This window comes from Ceratotherium simum, chromosome 17 (genome assembly GCF_057802395.1).
Source record: "Ceratotherium simum simum isolate JZ-2026a chromosome 17, ASM5780239v1, whole genome shotgun sequence".
NCBI lineage: Eukaryota > Metazoa > Chordata > Mammalia > Perissodactyla > Rhinocerotidae > Ceratotherium > Ceratotherium simum.
In genome coordinates this window covers 34,467,926-34,483,727 of record NC_141916.1, presented here as the reverse complement: position 1 = coordinate 34,483,727, position 15,802 = coordinate 34,467,926, and positions in this window count along the sequence as shown.

Here is a 15,802-nt window from a genome sequence, read left to right as displayed (position 1 = left end):
GTAGCCCACATAGGGGTCACCCTGGAACATTGAGAACTGAGGGAAGCACACTGGAAGCCTCCTAAGCCATCACTTACATAAGGTCACCTATCCAAGAGCAGGAGACGTAGCTGACCTACCTAATACGTAGACACAAGCACAGGGAAAGAGGCAAAATGAAGAGGCAAAAGAATACATTCCAAGTAAGGGAACAGGACAAAACCCCAGAAAAGGAACTTAGTGAAACAGAAATGAGCAACCTACCCGACAGAGAGTTCAAACTAAGAGTGTTAAGGATGCTCACTGATCTGGGGAGAAGAATAGATGGACTCAGTGAGAATGTCAACAAAGAAATGGAAGACATAAAAAAGAACCAATCAGAAATGAAGAATACAATACTGGAAATGAAAAACTCATTAGAGGGACTCAAAAGCAGAGTAGAGGATACAGAAGAACGGATCTGTGAGCTGGAATAAAGACTAGAAGAAATTACCCAAGGTGAACAGGTAAAAGAGAAAAGAATTAAAAAGAGTGAGGACAGTCTAAGGGACCTCTGGGACAACATCAAGCGCACTAACATCCGTGTTATAGGTGTCCCGGAAGGAGAAGAGCGAGACAAGGGGGCAGAGAATCTATTTCAAGAAATAATAGATGAAAACTTCCCTAACCTAAGGAAGGAAACAGACATCCAGGTACAGGAGGCACAGAGAGCCCCAAACAAGATAAACCCAAAGAGGCCCACACCAAGACACATCATAATCAGAATGTCCAGAATTAAAGATAAAGAGAGAATCCTAAAAGCCGCAAGAGAATGTCAAGTTACATACAAAGGAAACCCCATAAGGCTATCAGCTGACTTCTCAGCAGAAACCTTACAGGCTAGAAGAGAATGGCATGATATATTTAAAGTGCTAAAAGGAAAAAACTTACAGCCAAGAATACTCTACCCAGCAAGGTTATCGTTCAAAATGGAAGGAGAGATCAAAATTTTCCCAGATAAGCAAAAATTAAAGGAGTTTGTCACCAAGAAACCAGTGTTACAAGAAATGTTAAAGGGATTGATTTAAGGGGAAAAGAGAAGACAAATAGGAAAAATTATCTATTTCCACGATTAGAACGTAATGGATACAAATGCACAAAAAAGAGGTTGGATATGATATCAAAAACATAAAAGGAGGGAGGAGGGTAGTTAAAGAGTACAGCTTTCAGACAGAGGTCAAACTAAAGTGACCATCAATTCTGTATAGAAGAAGAAAGGAACAGAGAAGGACTACTAAAACACTGAGGAAAAAAAAAAAAAAAGTTAAAAAATGGCAGTAAGTACATACTTATCAATAGCTACTTTAAACGTCAATGGACTAAATGCTCCAATTAAAAAGCATAGGGTGGCTGACTGGATAAAAAAACAAGACCCATATATATGCTGCATACAAGAGACACACTTCAGACCTAAAGACACTCACAAACTGAAAGTGAAGGGATGGAAAAAGATACTTCACGCAAATGGCAATGAAAAGAAAGCTGGGGTAGCAGTACTCATATCAGACAAAATAGACTTTAAAACAAAAACTGTAAAACGAGACAAAGAAGGGCATTACATAATGATCAAGGGAACAATCCAACAAGAGGATATAACACTTGTAAATATCTACGCACCCAATGTAGGTGCACCTAAATATATAAAGCAATTATTAACAGACATAAAAACAGAAATAGACAATAACACAATAATAGTAGGGGACTTTAACACTCCACTTACACCAACGGATAGATCATCCAAACAGAAGATCAATAAGGAAACATTGGCCTTAAACGACACACTAGAACAGATGGACCTAGTAGATATATACAGAGCATTCCATCCAAAAACCGAAGAATACACGTTCTTTTCAAATGCACATGGAACGTTCTCCAGGATTGATCACATATTAGGCCACAAAACAAGTCTCCATAAATTTAAGAAGATTGAAATAATACCAAGCATCTTTTCTGACCACAAAGGCATGAAACTAGAAATCAACTATAGGAAGAAAATCAGAAAAGCCACAAATACATGGAGATTAAACAAAATGCTACTGAACAACGACTGGGTTAATGAAGAAATCAAAGAAGAAATCAAAAAATACCTGGAGACAAATGAAAATGAAAATACGACATGCCAGAATTTATGGGATACAGCAAAAGCGGTTCTAAGAGGGAAGTTTATAGCAATACAGGCCTATCTCAACAAACAAGAAAAATCTCAAATAAACAATCTAACAATGCACCTAAAGGAACTGGAAAAAGAAGAACAAACAAAGCCCAAAATCAGTAGAAGAAGGGAAATAATAAAAATCAGAGCAGAAATAAATGAAATAGAGACCAAAAAAACAATAGAAAAATTAATAAAACCAAGAGCTGGTTCTTTGAAAAGATCAACAAAATAGACAAACCTTTAGCTAGACTCACCAAGAAAAAAAGAGAGAAGGCACAAATAAGTAAAATCAGAAATGAAAAAGGAGTGGTTACAACAGACACCTCAGAAATACAAAAGATTATAAGAGAATACTATGAAAAACTATATGCCAACCAATTCGACAATCTGGAAGAAATGGATAAATTCTTAGAATCATACAACCTTCCAAAACTGGATCAAGAAGAAGTAGAGAATTTGAATAGACCAATCACCAGTAAGGAGATCGAAACAGTAATCAAAAACCTCCCCAAAAATAAAAGTCCAGGACCAGACGGCTTCCCTGGTGAATTCTACCAAACATTCAAAGAAGACTTAATACCTATCCTTCTCAAACTCTTCCAAAAAATTGAGGAGGGGGGGAAGCTCCCTAACTCATTCTATGAAGCTGACATTACCCTGATACCAAAACCAGACAAGGACAACACAAAAAAAGAAAATTACAGGCCAATATCACTGATGAACATCGATGCGAAAATCCTCAACAAAATACTAGCAAATCGCATACAACAATACGTTAAAAAGATTATACACCATGATCAAGTGGGATTTATTCCAGGTATGCAGGGATGGTTTAACATTCGCAAATCAATCAACGTAATACACCACATTAATAAAATGAAGAACAAAAATCACATGATCATCTCACTAGATGCAGAGAAAGCATTTGACAAGATCCAGCATCCATTTATGATAAAAACTCTGAATAAAATGGGTATAGAAGGAAAGTACCTCAACATAATAAAGACCATATATGAGAAACCCACAGCTAATATCATCCTCAATGGTGAAAAACTGAAAGCTATCCCTCTAAGAACAGGAACCAGACAAGGATGCCCACTGTCACCACTCCTATTTAACATAGTATTGGAAGTCCTAGCCAGAGCAATCAGGCAAGAGAAAGAAATAAAAGGGATCCAAATTGGAAAGGAAGAAGTGAAACTGTCACTATTTGCAGATGACATGATTTTATATATAGAAAACCCTAAAGAATCCACCAGAAAACTTTTAGAAGTAATAAACGAATATGGTAAAGTTGCAGGATACAAAATCAACATACAAAAATCAGTTGCATTTCTGTACACTAACAACGAAGTAGCAGAAAGAGAAATTAAGAATACCATCCCATTTACAATTGCAACAAAAAGAATAAAATACCTAGGAATAAACTTAACCAAAGAGGTGAAAGATCTGTACACCGAAAACTATAAAACATTTCTGAAAGAAATTGAAGAAGACACAAAGAAATGGAAAGATATTCCGTGCTCTTGGATTGGAAGAATTAACATAGTTAAGATGTCCATACTTCCTAAAGCCATCTATAGATTCAATGCAATCCCTATCAAAGTTCCAACAACATTTTTCACAGAAATAGAACAAAGAATCCTAAAATTTATATGGAAGAACAAAAGACCCCAAATAGCTAAAGGAATCCTGAGAAAAAAGAACAAAGCTGGAGGTATCACACTCCCTGATTTCAAAATATACTACAAAGCTATAGTAACCAAAACAGCATGGTACTGGCACAAAAACAGACACACAGATCAATGGAATAGAATCGAAAGCCCAGAAATAAACCCACACATCTATGGACAGCTAATCTTTGACAAAGGAGCCAAGAACATACAATGGGGAAAAGAAAGTTTCTTCAACAAATGGTGTTGGGAAAACTGGATAGCCATATGCAAAAATGAAAGTAGACTCTTACCTTACACCATACACAAAAATTAACTCCAAATGGATTAAAGACTTGAATGTAAGACCTGAAACTGTGAAAGTTCTAGAAGAAAACATAGGCAGTACGCTCTTCGACATCAGTCTTAGCAACATCTTTTCAAACACCACATCTGACCGGGCAAGAGAAACAATAGAAAAAATAAACAAATGGGACTACATCAAACTAAAAAGCTTCTGCACAGCAAAGGAAACCATCAACAAAACGAAAAGACAACCTAACAATTGGGAGAAGATATTTGCAAACCATACATCTGATAAGGGCTTAATCTCCAAAATATATAAAGAACTCATGCATCTCAACAACAAAAAGACTAACAACCCAGTTAAAAAATGGGCAAAAGACCTGAACAGACATTTCTCCAAAGAAGATATACAGATGGCCAACAGACACATGAAAAGATGTTCAAAATCACTAACTATCAGGGAAATGCAAATCAAAACTACAATGAGATATCACCTCACGCCCGTCAGAATGGCTATAATTAACAAGACAGGAAACAACATGTGTTGGAGAGGTTGTGGAGAGAAGGGAACTCTCATACACTGCTGGTGGGAGTGCAAACTGGTGCAGCCACTATGGAAAACAGTATGGAGATTCCTCAAAAAATCAACGATAGAACTACCATATGATCCAGTTGGGTATTTATCCAAAGAACTTGAAAACACCAATTTGCAAAGGTACATGCACCCCTGTGTTCATTGCAGCCTTATTCACAATAGCCAAGACTTGGAAGCAACCTAAGTGCCCATCATGGGACGAATGGATAAAGAAGATGTGGTATATATACACAATGGAATACTACTCAGCCATAAGAAACGATGAAATCCAGCCATTTGTGACAACATGGATGGACATTGAGGGCATGATGCAAAGTGAAATAAGTCAGAGGGAGAAGGTCAAATACCGTATGATTTCCTTCATTAAGTAGTAGATAATAACAACAATAAACAAACACATAGGGACAGAGATTGGATTGGTGGTTAGCAGAGGGGAAGGGGGGAGGGAGGAGGGTGAAAGGGATAATTGGGTACATGTGTGTGGTGATGGGTTGTAATTAGTATTTTGGTGGTGAACATGATGTAATCTATGCAGAAATAGAAGTACAATGATGTACACCTGAAATTTTTACAATGTTATAAACCAATGTTACTGCAATAAACAAAAAATTTAAAAAAAAAAAGAAAAAAAAAAAAAAGAAAGTGTATATATATATATATATATACACATACACACACACACACACACACACACATATACAATGGACTATTATTCAGCTTTAAAAAGGAAGAAAATTCTGTCACATGCCACAACATGGAAGAACTGTGGGGACATCATGTCAAGTGGAATAAGCCAATCACAAAAAGGCAAATACTGTATGATTCTACTTACATGAGGTATCTAAAGTAGTCAAATTCATAGAAACAGAAAGTAAAACAATGATTGCCGGGGGCTAAAAAAAGAGCGAAATGGGGAGTTGTTTAATGGGTATAGTTTCAGTTTTGCAAGATGACAAAGTTCTGGAGATCTGTGGCACAACAATGTGAATATACTTAACACTACTGAGCTATACACTTAAAAATGGTTAAGATGGTAAATTGTATGCTATGTGTTTTTTACCACAATTAAAAATTTTTTTTGAAAGACTCAATAAATATGAATTGAATGCTTTTCCTTGTGCTGGATGCTGCAGCCTGAGGGGAGATGACTTTGGAGGGGTAACCAGGTGGACCATCCAAGGCTGTTTGGAGCAAGGAGAAGCCGTTGAAAATTTTAAAGCAGGGATATAGAACGCTTCCATTTACATTTTGAAAACATCGTTCTGACTACAGTGCAGAAAATGGATTAGATGAATATAAAATTGTGTTCACTATAACTATGCAAAAATATGCATATGAAGGAAAAAACTAAAGAGAATAAGTTTTGGGGTGACTTTTTCCTCCATTAAAAGAAAATTTCTGTTCTTGTCTTCTCTAACCCATAAAGCGGGTGGCCAGCAAAGCCACACAATTTGAAATTTATAACAGAAGGAGAGGCTTGTTTAAGCCCCTTCTACACCTTTTTCTGCCCTGCCTTACCCCTCCAGTTATGCCAATTAAAGTTCTGTTCAAGGGCTGAGTGTCTCCTGTGCTGCCACCTAGTGGTAAGTCCCAGGCTGTCAACAGAATTTAAAATGATGCCAACAACGTTTTGTTTCATGTCAAATAATCACAGCACAATCTAGGAATGTGGTTGAAATTATTGTGGTGTAACAACCTTAAAATATGTCTCTTCGATACTAGTCTTGATTGCAAGTGGTTGGAGGATGAACTTTGTGACCTCTTTAAATCTCTTCCAGCTCTCTTTTACGTGGTTTAAATTGGAAAAAAAGCTTTTGAAACTCTGGAAATTTTATATTAACATGGCATAATTCACAATAAGAAATATTGTTGGTTTGGGTTTTTAAAATTTTCAATATTTAGTAATGATGAAAAGACACTAGAGGTTTTATAAAAGAGTGATGATCTTTAGACAGAGATATCATGGCTAAATTTTTTAAGTTGGAAAATTCAATATTTTCTTTGCCAGCTTGTTATTCTGCAATAATAAACTTCCTAAAGTAGATGAAAAGTGGTATATTTTGAGATTTAAAAAATTTTAATATAAGAGAATCTGTGGTGCTTGCTAATTAATAAATTTTAAATAAATATGATATAGAATAAGGATTTTATCTCATAATTTAAAACTATTTTGTAATTAATGGGAAATGTTAAGTTTTTTCAGGAGAAAAAATAGACCATATACATCAAATCAATGTAAGATATTTTAAAATCTTACCTTACGCATTTGGGGTTTTTTCTCTTTCTTTGTACTGTTTATTAATTGAAAAGACTATGCAGCAAACTTTTCTACTTTTAAATTCCAAAATGATGTCTCAACTTATGAATGAATTCATATTCTGTCTATGACCTTTCTAGGTATATGTTCCTTGGGCCAATGAGTCTAATGGACCTTTTCTGCAGAATGGGATAAAAACCCTTTCAACTCATAGGAGTTTTGAAGGATTAAATGAAATGATGTACACAAGGCACTTACATAAGAAATGCTCAAATAATCTTAGTTAAAATTATCACAAAGAAAGAGATTCTATGCTAATGAATTGGGTCTGTAATTATCAAAGCATCATTACTCAAATATCTCCTACCAGATCAGTGGAGTGATTTCTTTAATACTTTGTGTGTGTGTTGAATAATTGACATCTACCGCCAGTAACTTTTATTTAGTTGTTATTTTGAAGAAATGATGATCACATATGGATGTCAGAGTCTCTTCTTCCTTAGATATCAATCCTGTTCAGAGTATTCAGAATAGAAACAAGAAAATGAGCTTGACCCAAAGTAAGATCTGGTATAAAGTTTTAATTAAAAAGATATAAGAATAATTCAAGTATTGCATAAAATTTATTCCTACTCGAAAATATTTAAATCCACTTCTTGTACATCAGTGCCTGTTAAGTAAAGCTTTAATACGTCTTGAATTAAGCATTTTTGGTTAAAATTTAAAAATCATTTTAATAAGCAAGCCTCCTAAATGCCATACAATGTTTCTTAAAGCATTGATTGTTGCCCACCACGTTGTTTAACTGGGGAAACAGAACAACTGAAGAATCTTTTGTGATGTGATGTGCCAGAAATAAAAATATATATGGTACAAATTAAGTATAAAAATCAGAGGGATGCAGAGAACTGCTCAGTCAGGAGTAGAGTGAGGAAGTCATCTATGGAATGTTCCAGAAGGTGGTATCTTGGTGAAGTTCTGGATTGTTGGAGAGACTGTCGTGAACTATCATGGACTGAGTGAGATTCTGACCAAGGGTCGAGTTGGTCAGAGTAGACTGAAAGGGTGGCAAAGATGGCATCTCTGCTGAACCCTGAGAAACAGGGGAGGCGGGGACAAGGTATCCAAGTAGGGGGGATGGAGTGGGCAGAAATGCAGAATCTGAAATATACATGGTATGTTTTGACTGAAGAAAGAGTGCCCAGATGGCGTCTCTGCTAAACATCAGAATTAAGTCTCAGATCCAAGTGTTCTGACCTAGACTCAGTGCCCCTGAAGTCAGGGACACACTGCTTATGGAGAGATCTGCTAAGTTTCACTCATTTAGTCAACACATTTATTTAGCTTATTATGTAGCAGAAACCAATCCACACACTAAGAAACAGGACACAGTCCTCGCCGCAAGGATCTTGGTGGGTGACAGTTCTGTGAACTCATGATTAGAGAAGAATGTGCTAAGTGCTAGCTAGGCAATATAGCAGAATGCTTAGAGTAAAGGTTTGGGGTTCTCTGGACCCAGGTTCTCGCTGTGTAACTTTGGGTGAGTTGATCCTTCTAAGTCTCAGCTTCCTCTTCCATAAAATGGAGGCACTAACAAAACTTTTTTCATTTGGGTTGCTATGGGATCCAGGGGATATGGTGCCAGCCAATTTCTTAGCATAATCCTAACTCTTGGGGAGGACCTAATAAATGTTAGCTATTGGAAGGAAAAATACAGAGGTATGGGATATATTGGGAAACAGTTAGCCCAATTCTCAGGAAGCCAAAGCGATGTAAGGGAAGATGCAATGTAAGGCACGACCCAAAGAAGTTGGCCTGATAAAGGTAGGGACATGGGGGGTAGGAGAGAAGGAGTGGTTCTAGAGAAGAATTCTAGAGATGAGAGTATAAAAGGCATGGTGAAGGAACTAAAAATAATGGATAAATGAACATAAAATGGAGTCTGGGGAGATGAGCAGGGCTTTGATTATATGAGGTTGTATATACAATATAGAGTTCTTCAAACTTGCCAAGCACACCTGCTTCATCGACCTTGGCTCGATGTTCCCTTTGCCTGGAATGCTGTTCCTCCAGATACCCACACGCCTCTCTCCCTTACCTCCCTCACGCCTTTGCTCAAATGTCTCCATATTGGGGAGGTCTTCCTTGGCCACTGGGTATAAAATAGGGTTTACGCAGTACAGGGCACTGGTAAAATATGTAGATTCAGGAGTCAGACTGCTGTGGCTGGCATCCCAGCTCTGCCCCTTCTCTGCAGCAAATTACTTAATCTCTTCAGGCTTCAGGTCCTCATGTGTGAGATGTGAACAATAGTACTGAGGCAGAAGGGTCGTATAAAGATTAAATGAATTAATAGGAGTAGAGCCCTGAAAAGAATGACTGGCACATCGTAAGTCCTCAGTGAGTGTCTTCTGCTGCTGTTGTTACTGTGATAATCATTGTTGTTGCAAATAATAATCAAGACATGCAGTAGAGGTCATCCACAGTTAGAGTCAGCACCCCTTTCACTCTGCTCACTGCTTTGGGGAAGCCGACGGAACCTAGACTTCCATGACGGAAATGGTTTTTTATTTTTGTTTTTGTAGTTAGGAAATATATCAAACGCATCAAAAAGTATACAGAATTATGTAATGAATACTTGTACACCCGCCACCCAGCTTAAGAACTGAAACATTACAGATACCATTGAAACATCTTAAGGTGTTTTGGTTCTGAATTCTTTGTTATTGTCCTACACCAGCTTTTTCCAAGTGAGCCACTTGGAAGCTACTTCTGTGGGGTGTTAAGTAGGGAAAGGTATTATGCAGGGAAAAGTTTGAGGGATTGAGTTCAAATTTGTTTGAGAAGTATTGGGTTTTAATAAAATAAAAAAGGGTTATTTGCTACAGGATTACTCAAAGCTTCCCAAGCTAAACACAGGACCCCCTTTTTATGCCATGTCTGTTGGGACTATGTTTCATGCAAAACGTTTTTGGAAACACTAATCTAAGTTATACTGCAGCCTCAACTCCAAAAAGTACTGGTAACCTGATCATTTTCCCATCATTCAAAGAGGATGGATTAAAATAAAATATTAAGTTAAAAAATAGGGCTTAATGATTAATAGTCTTAGTGCCAAGATCACAGCTAAATGGGCAATTCAACTTTAATAACCAGGGAGGAGTCTATGGCCTGATTATTTACATTCCAGTTTTCTCCATAACCTTGGTATTTTATTCTATCCACATTTTTACTGATCTTGATATTTATTTATTTTTAATTGTCATTGTATACCATGTGTTCTTGTAATCGAAATCCCTTGTGGAACAAGGCAGGGAATAATTCACTAAACTCAAATGAATTATGCCTAATTGTCTTCACCCCAAAATGCTAAATTTTACAATGCTGATTTAATGACTATTGAACATCTTTTGGTTTTTCCCAAATTTAACATTGATTAATACTGAGATTAGGCCATTAGTATTGACGTAAGCCAGAAGTTGGACTACAGCCACACAATACTTATAAATTCAGTCATTTCAAGGTTATGTTGTGGTAGAAGTTGGGGTCACTGATGATCTGATGGATTGGAAGATGGGTGGGAAAAAAAGCTTCTTGGAGCAGCTGGTCCTTGAGCTCTGATTTAAAGAGGAGAAACTTGTGGTTTGGTTGTTGTTCCATAGATATGGAAAAAATTGAGCAAAGGCTCACAGCCAGGAGAGGAAGAACCAGTGGAAGGAACCACATGACAATAAATTTAGTTGGTCTGGAAGGTGAAAGCTAGGTTAGAGTAGGAGATGAAAACAGTCAGAGAGGGTGGGTCAAGCTGGGAGAAGCCTTTGAAGAAAATACTCGGAAATTTGTGTTTGACTCAAAGTGTAATAGGAAATCAATGTAAGGCTACAGTTCATTAGAGGATATGATCAAAATGATGAACAAGGGAAACAAAAAGAGAAAAGGAATGAAATTAGAAATTGTAGCCCTATGAGTATAATTTATGTTCCAGGAAATCTTTATTATATAATCTATATGAAAACAAGTAAACCATGTTTGTTGAATGGTGAGTGAATGAATGGTTATGCTGATGGGGGAGGGCAATTCTATTTACAGAACCCAAGTAATAAGTTAAGTGCCCACAATCAGGAGGGTGGTTTGTCAGAGGCTTCCTGTGGGAGAGTCAAGAGAAATAATAATAATATATACATATATACACACACATATATATTTCTGTGTGTCAGGAACTACTCTGACAAATCTACAATAAAAGAGGTGAGGTAGATAAGAACCTTGCCTTTAGGGAGCTTAAAATCTAAAGGTAACACATTCATACTTGTTCAACAGATTCTTACTGAACACCTAATACTGGCCAGGCTATGCCATGTGCTAGTAATGGAACAAAAGATACAGTTCTCATGGAGTTTACAGTCTATCAGGACATAGAGAAGTAGTCAGGAAATTAAAATACAACGTAAAAAGAATGTCTGAGGAAAAATAGAGAGCCAGAGCTAGAGTGAAGGGGTGGATAGCTATGCAGGGTGTTAAAACATCCCTGAACATGTATAGAATGGAGCGAGTTGTGCTTCTAAAATTTGGAGAATTATGATTGTGATTGAAGGTCTATTTTGATAAGCATATTGGAGTGGGGTAGGTGAGACCTCCAAGGGGCGTGCTTGAATAACGATATTGGATCACTAAATTGCATTCACAGGAGGCTGAGGCTGGTTATCTTCTGGGCTTTCCTTTTGCTACGCTGGGAGTGCACATCTGATGCTAGAGGGGAACTGTACACAGGCAACAGAAGAGAAGCTAATTGCTGGCTTCCTCAACAGTTTTTCCTCTCTATTCTTCCCCCACGTAGCATATGGCTTCTCTTCTCTATAAATATTTAAAATATTTATTGATTTGAAGAGACACCCATCATTGGCTCATTTTTCTTAGTTTTGATTCCACTCTGCACTGTGAGTGGGGCACTGTGTTGGTTAATTTTCTGCATCATCTTGATTGGGCTACAGGGTGCCCATATATTGGTTAAGCATTATTTCTGAATGTGTCTGCAAGGGTGTTTCTGGATGAGATTCACATTTGATTCAGTAGACTGAGTAAAGCAGATTGCCCTCCCCAAAGTGGGTGGGCCTTATCCAATCTGTTGAACGCCTGAATAGAATAAGAGTCTGAGTAAGAGAGAATTCTTTCTCTCTGAGTAAGAAAGAAAGACAGAGCCTGACTGTCTTCAACCTGGGACATTGGTCTTCTGCTGCCCTTGGGCTTGGACTGAAACTACACCATCAGTTTTCTTGGGTTTCTAGCGTGCTGACTGCAGATCTTGGACTTGGCCTGCATAATCATGTGAGCCCATTCCTTACAGTGAATCAATTAATCTCTCTCTCTCTCTCTGTCTTTATCTCTCTCTCTCTCTCTCTCTCGTTCTCTCTCTCTCTTTCTATATATATATATAGGTTCTATTTCTCTGGAGAACCCAGAATAATACAGGCACCCCATATTGTTGTGTCAGGAAGAGGGATGGACACTGCTTGGAGATGTAGTAGTCTGTCTGGGATGATAAGAAAGAACTATCAACTCAGGGGTCAAGTGCCAGAGGAAGTTACTGTAGCCTTGAAAGGGGTGTGGTAAAGGAGAAACCCCAGAAGACGCTGCCTACTGCTTTACACCTGTCTTAATATAAGTGAGTAGTGTGTTACTCCTTCTTTATCCTGCTTATCTCCGTGGCCTTAAAATGATCTGTTATTGCAGCTTAGCTGCTCCCAGACATTCCCTGAAGTAGATATACTGCTATTGGAGAAGAAGGAAAAGTCAGAAGTCAGGCTTGGTTTCCAGAACCTTTTAATCCAAGTGACAGAACCTAACCAAACTAGCTTAAGAAAAAAGAGATGGCTCCTCCTCCCCTAACCCCTTGCCATATAACTAAAAACTTTAGGAATGGGTGGATCCAAGGCACAAACCGTGGTGTTAGCGTTATCTTCTTTTTTTCTCTTGTCTCTGCTTTTCTTTATAAGTTGACTTCTTTCCCTCCTACACTGGACAGCTTCCTTCATGCAGCTGGAGGAGATGATGAACACAAGAAAAATGTAGACATTTTTCTTGTAACCCAAGAATGCAAAGGAAGTAAGAACATCATTCCTATAATGCTCAGCAGAAAAGTTCAGGGAGAACTCTGGCCATTTTTGATCGTGTGCCCGTCCCTAAACCAATCACTATGGTCAGGGATAATGGAGTTCTCTGTTTGACCAAGTTTGGGTCATTTGCCTACTCTGTAGACTAGAAGCTTGTGTGAACCTTCCTGTGTCCCCAAAACACATGAAATAGAGACAGGGTGGATCCCTCAGGTGGAAGATACTGATGTTACAACATAATTTTTTTAAAAATCGTGCCTGATATAGATATATAAATGAACATGTGTTAAAGGTTTATTCCACACACTAATCCATGAGGAGACCAGACACATATTATAACCATTTTAAAAAGATTGAAATTAACATGCAAATGGAGGCAAAAGTATTTCTTCCAAGGGAGTGAGGAGAAGTCAATTGAAACTCTACCAGACAGGACAAAATTATAGACAAGAATTATTTTGCATTGCTATCAATTACCCACAATTCACAGAATTATAAAATAACTCACACAGAATCAGAATCTGATAACCCAGAGGAGTTTCCTCTAGAATCTAGTTGCATAGTTTTCAACTGGAAGCACAAATATTTTCCCTGCATTGGGCAGACAAACAACATGTGTTCACTAAACAAAAGATGCAGTATTTGAAAGAGAAACATTTCTCCTTCCAATTCCAGGTGGTACCCATAGAAAACTTCCCTAAATTCAATTGCAGTAGGTAATCTATTGGTTCCTTGAAATAGGGACTATGTCCTCTGGGCCTAACACATGAGAAATGTTTCTTAAGTGCGTGGAATGAATGTTGAATAGGGCACCTGCTGTGTGCACACTTCCTCTGGAACAATGGAAAAGCATCCCTACCTTTATGTAACCTAGAACCATTTCTGGAGTCTTTGTTCTCAGCTAACAGAAAAGCCCTATACTTTTATTACTACAAAATACATTGCATGTACTTAAAACATTAGAAGTTTGAATTTTTATTATAGATTACCCAAGGTTGACTTTGGTTCTACATAGATATTATTTCTGTAGTGGTTGGCTACAGTAACACTAAACAAGCACGAGGGATTATTTTTATTGTTGCCATTATAACTTCACTAAAAGATGATAGAAACTATCTGAGATTTGCTTTAAGCCACAGTCTATGTTGAATACAAGAAAATGCAACTTCCAACTCTGATGGATAAGATGTTTCCAGGGATCCAGTTACTCCCAACTAACAAGATATGTATTTACTAGCCAATAGGCTGCTGCTAGGCCAACCCTCAAAGAAAAACATAAACACAATAGAAAATAATGGATTAAAACATATAGGGAATAAGAAAAGATAAAATAAGCAAATGTAGATTTAGCATAGCATTCGGAAAGACCAAGTAGTATATGAACTGCAGGCCCAACAATCAAATCAGCTTCACATAGTCTGTTTTGACATTAACTTTTGAAGCTAATTGTCTCTTGATTGTGACACCATAGGACAAGGTAACATCAGGACAGTCAGACAATCAGCATAATAGTTATCCATGAGAGAAGGCAGAATTGAATCTGCCTTTAGGTTCTCAGGGTAGCCTTCATTGCTTGAGCATATGGATCTATGTGATTCTTGGAAAATGTGGGACAAGGAGAATTGTAACAAGAACTATAGCCAATTGGAGGGACATGGTCTAATATTCTAGCATAGGAAAAGGTAAAAATATCTTTTTCCCCCATTCAGTAATGTACGTGCAGCCATTACCCTAAGATTTGTGTGTTCCTTTGGGCAATAAAATACATATTCAGTTGTATATCTCTTTAAAAGATTCACTTAGTGCAAAATGGAAAGACAGCTTTGAGCAAGACTTTCACAATTAGATTGAGAGCTATAAAAATGGAAGAATATATAATTGACTAAAAAAGGTAGGGAGTTTCAGACTCTTGGAGGGAAATGTGGGGAGATTTCAAGAGGCTTCTGCAGTTGTTGTTTTCAAAACCGAGTCAAGCCAGCACCTCCAGGAGCTGGTGTGGTGTCTTGACCTTCAGCCCCAGGCTGATTTCCAGAAGGAAAGAAGCTGAAACTAACGTCGGGCCTGGCTCCTTCTCTCCACAGCGCCCTCCCGTGACGAACGAGATTTTTCTTCCATAAATCACGTTGATCTCAATAGACACCTTTTCTTTCTTGTTTTCCACATAATTTAAAAACAAGTAAATAAGTAACCAAAAACCAACCCAGAAATGAAACCTGTAGAAAAGCGAGGATGATGGCACACTCATTGTTCGCTCTGTGTGGAGGAGCGCGGAGCGCGCACACATCTGTTAGCTGGGGAAATAATTAACTGCTGAAATTATTTCTGACTGCTAAATGAAGGAGTAAAAAGGCTCTGCACTGTGCCAAGTGTTCACAGAGAAAATCAGCATTCTCCAGGGAAGCGGGGAGAGGGAGAGGGAGAATTGGAAAAACTGAATCCTGGAGTTTTGGAGCAGGTTGAGAGGTAACGGGAGGGGAAAGATTTCATCTCTGAGGTGGTCCCATTTTTAAAATATGTTTTAGCCTTCTTACAGAAAGTGGCTCTCTGTATACGTTTACACACCCGCCTGCCAGCCTGCGCTCCCTCGTCCTCCCCTGCCACCCTCCTTTTAAAGGAACAGCTGCTCATTCATAGGACTGTACAAACACCTGGGCTTCTCAGCCGTGTGTGTGTGTGTGTGTGTGTGTGTGTGTGTGTGTGTCTGTGTGT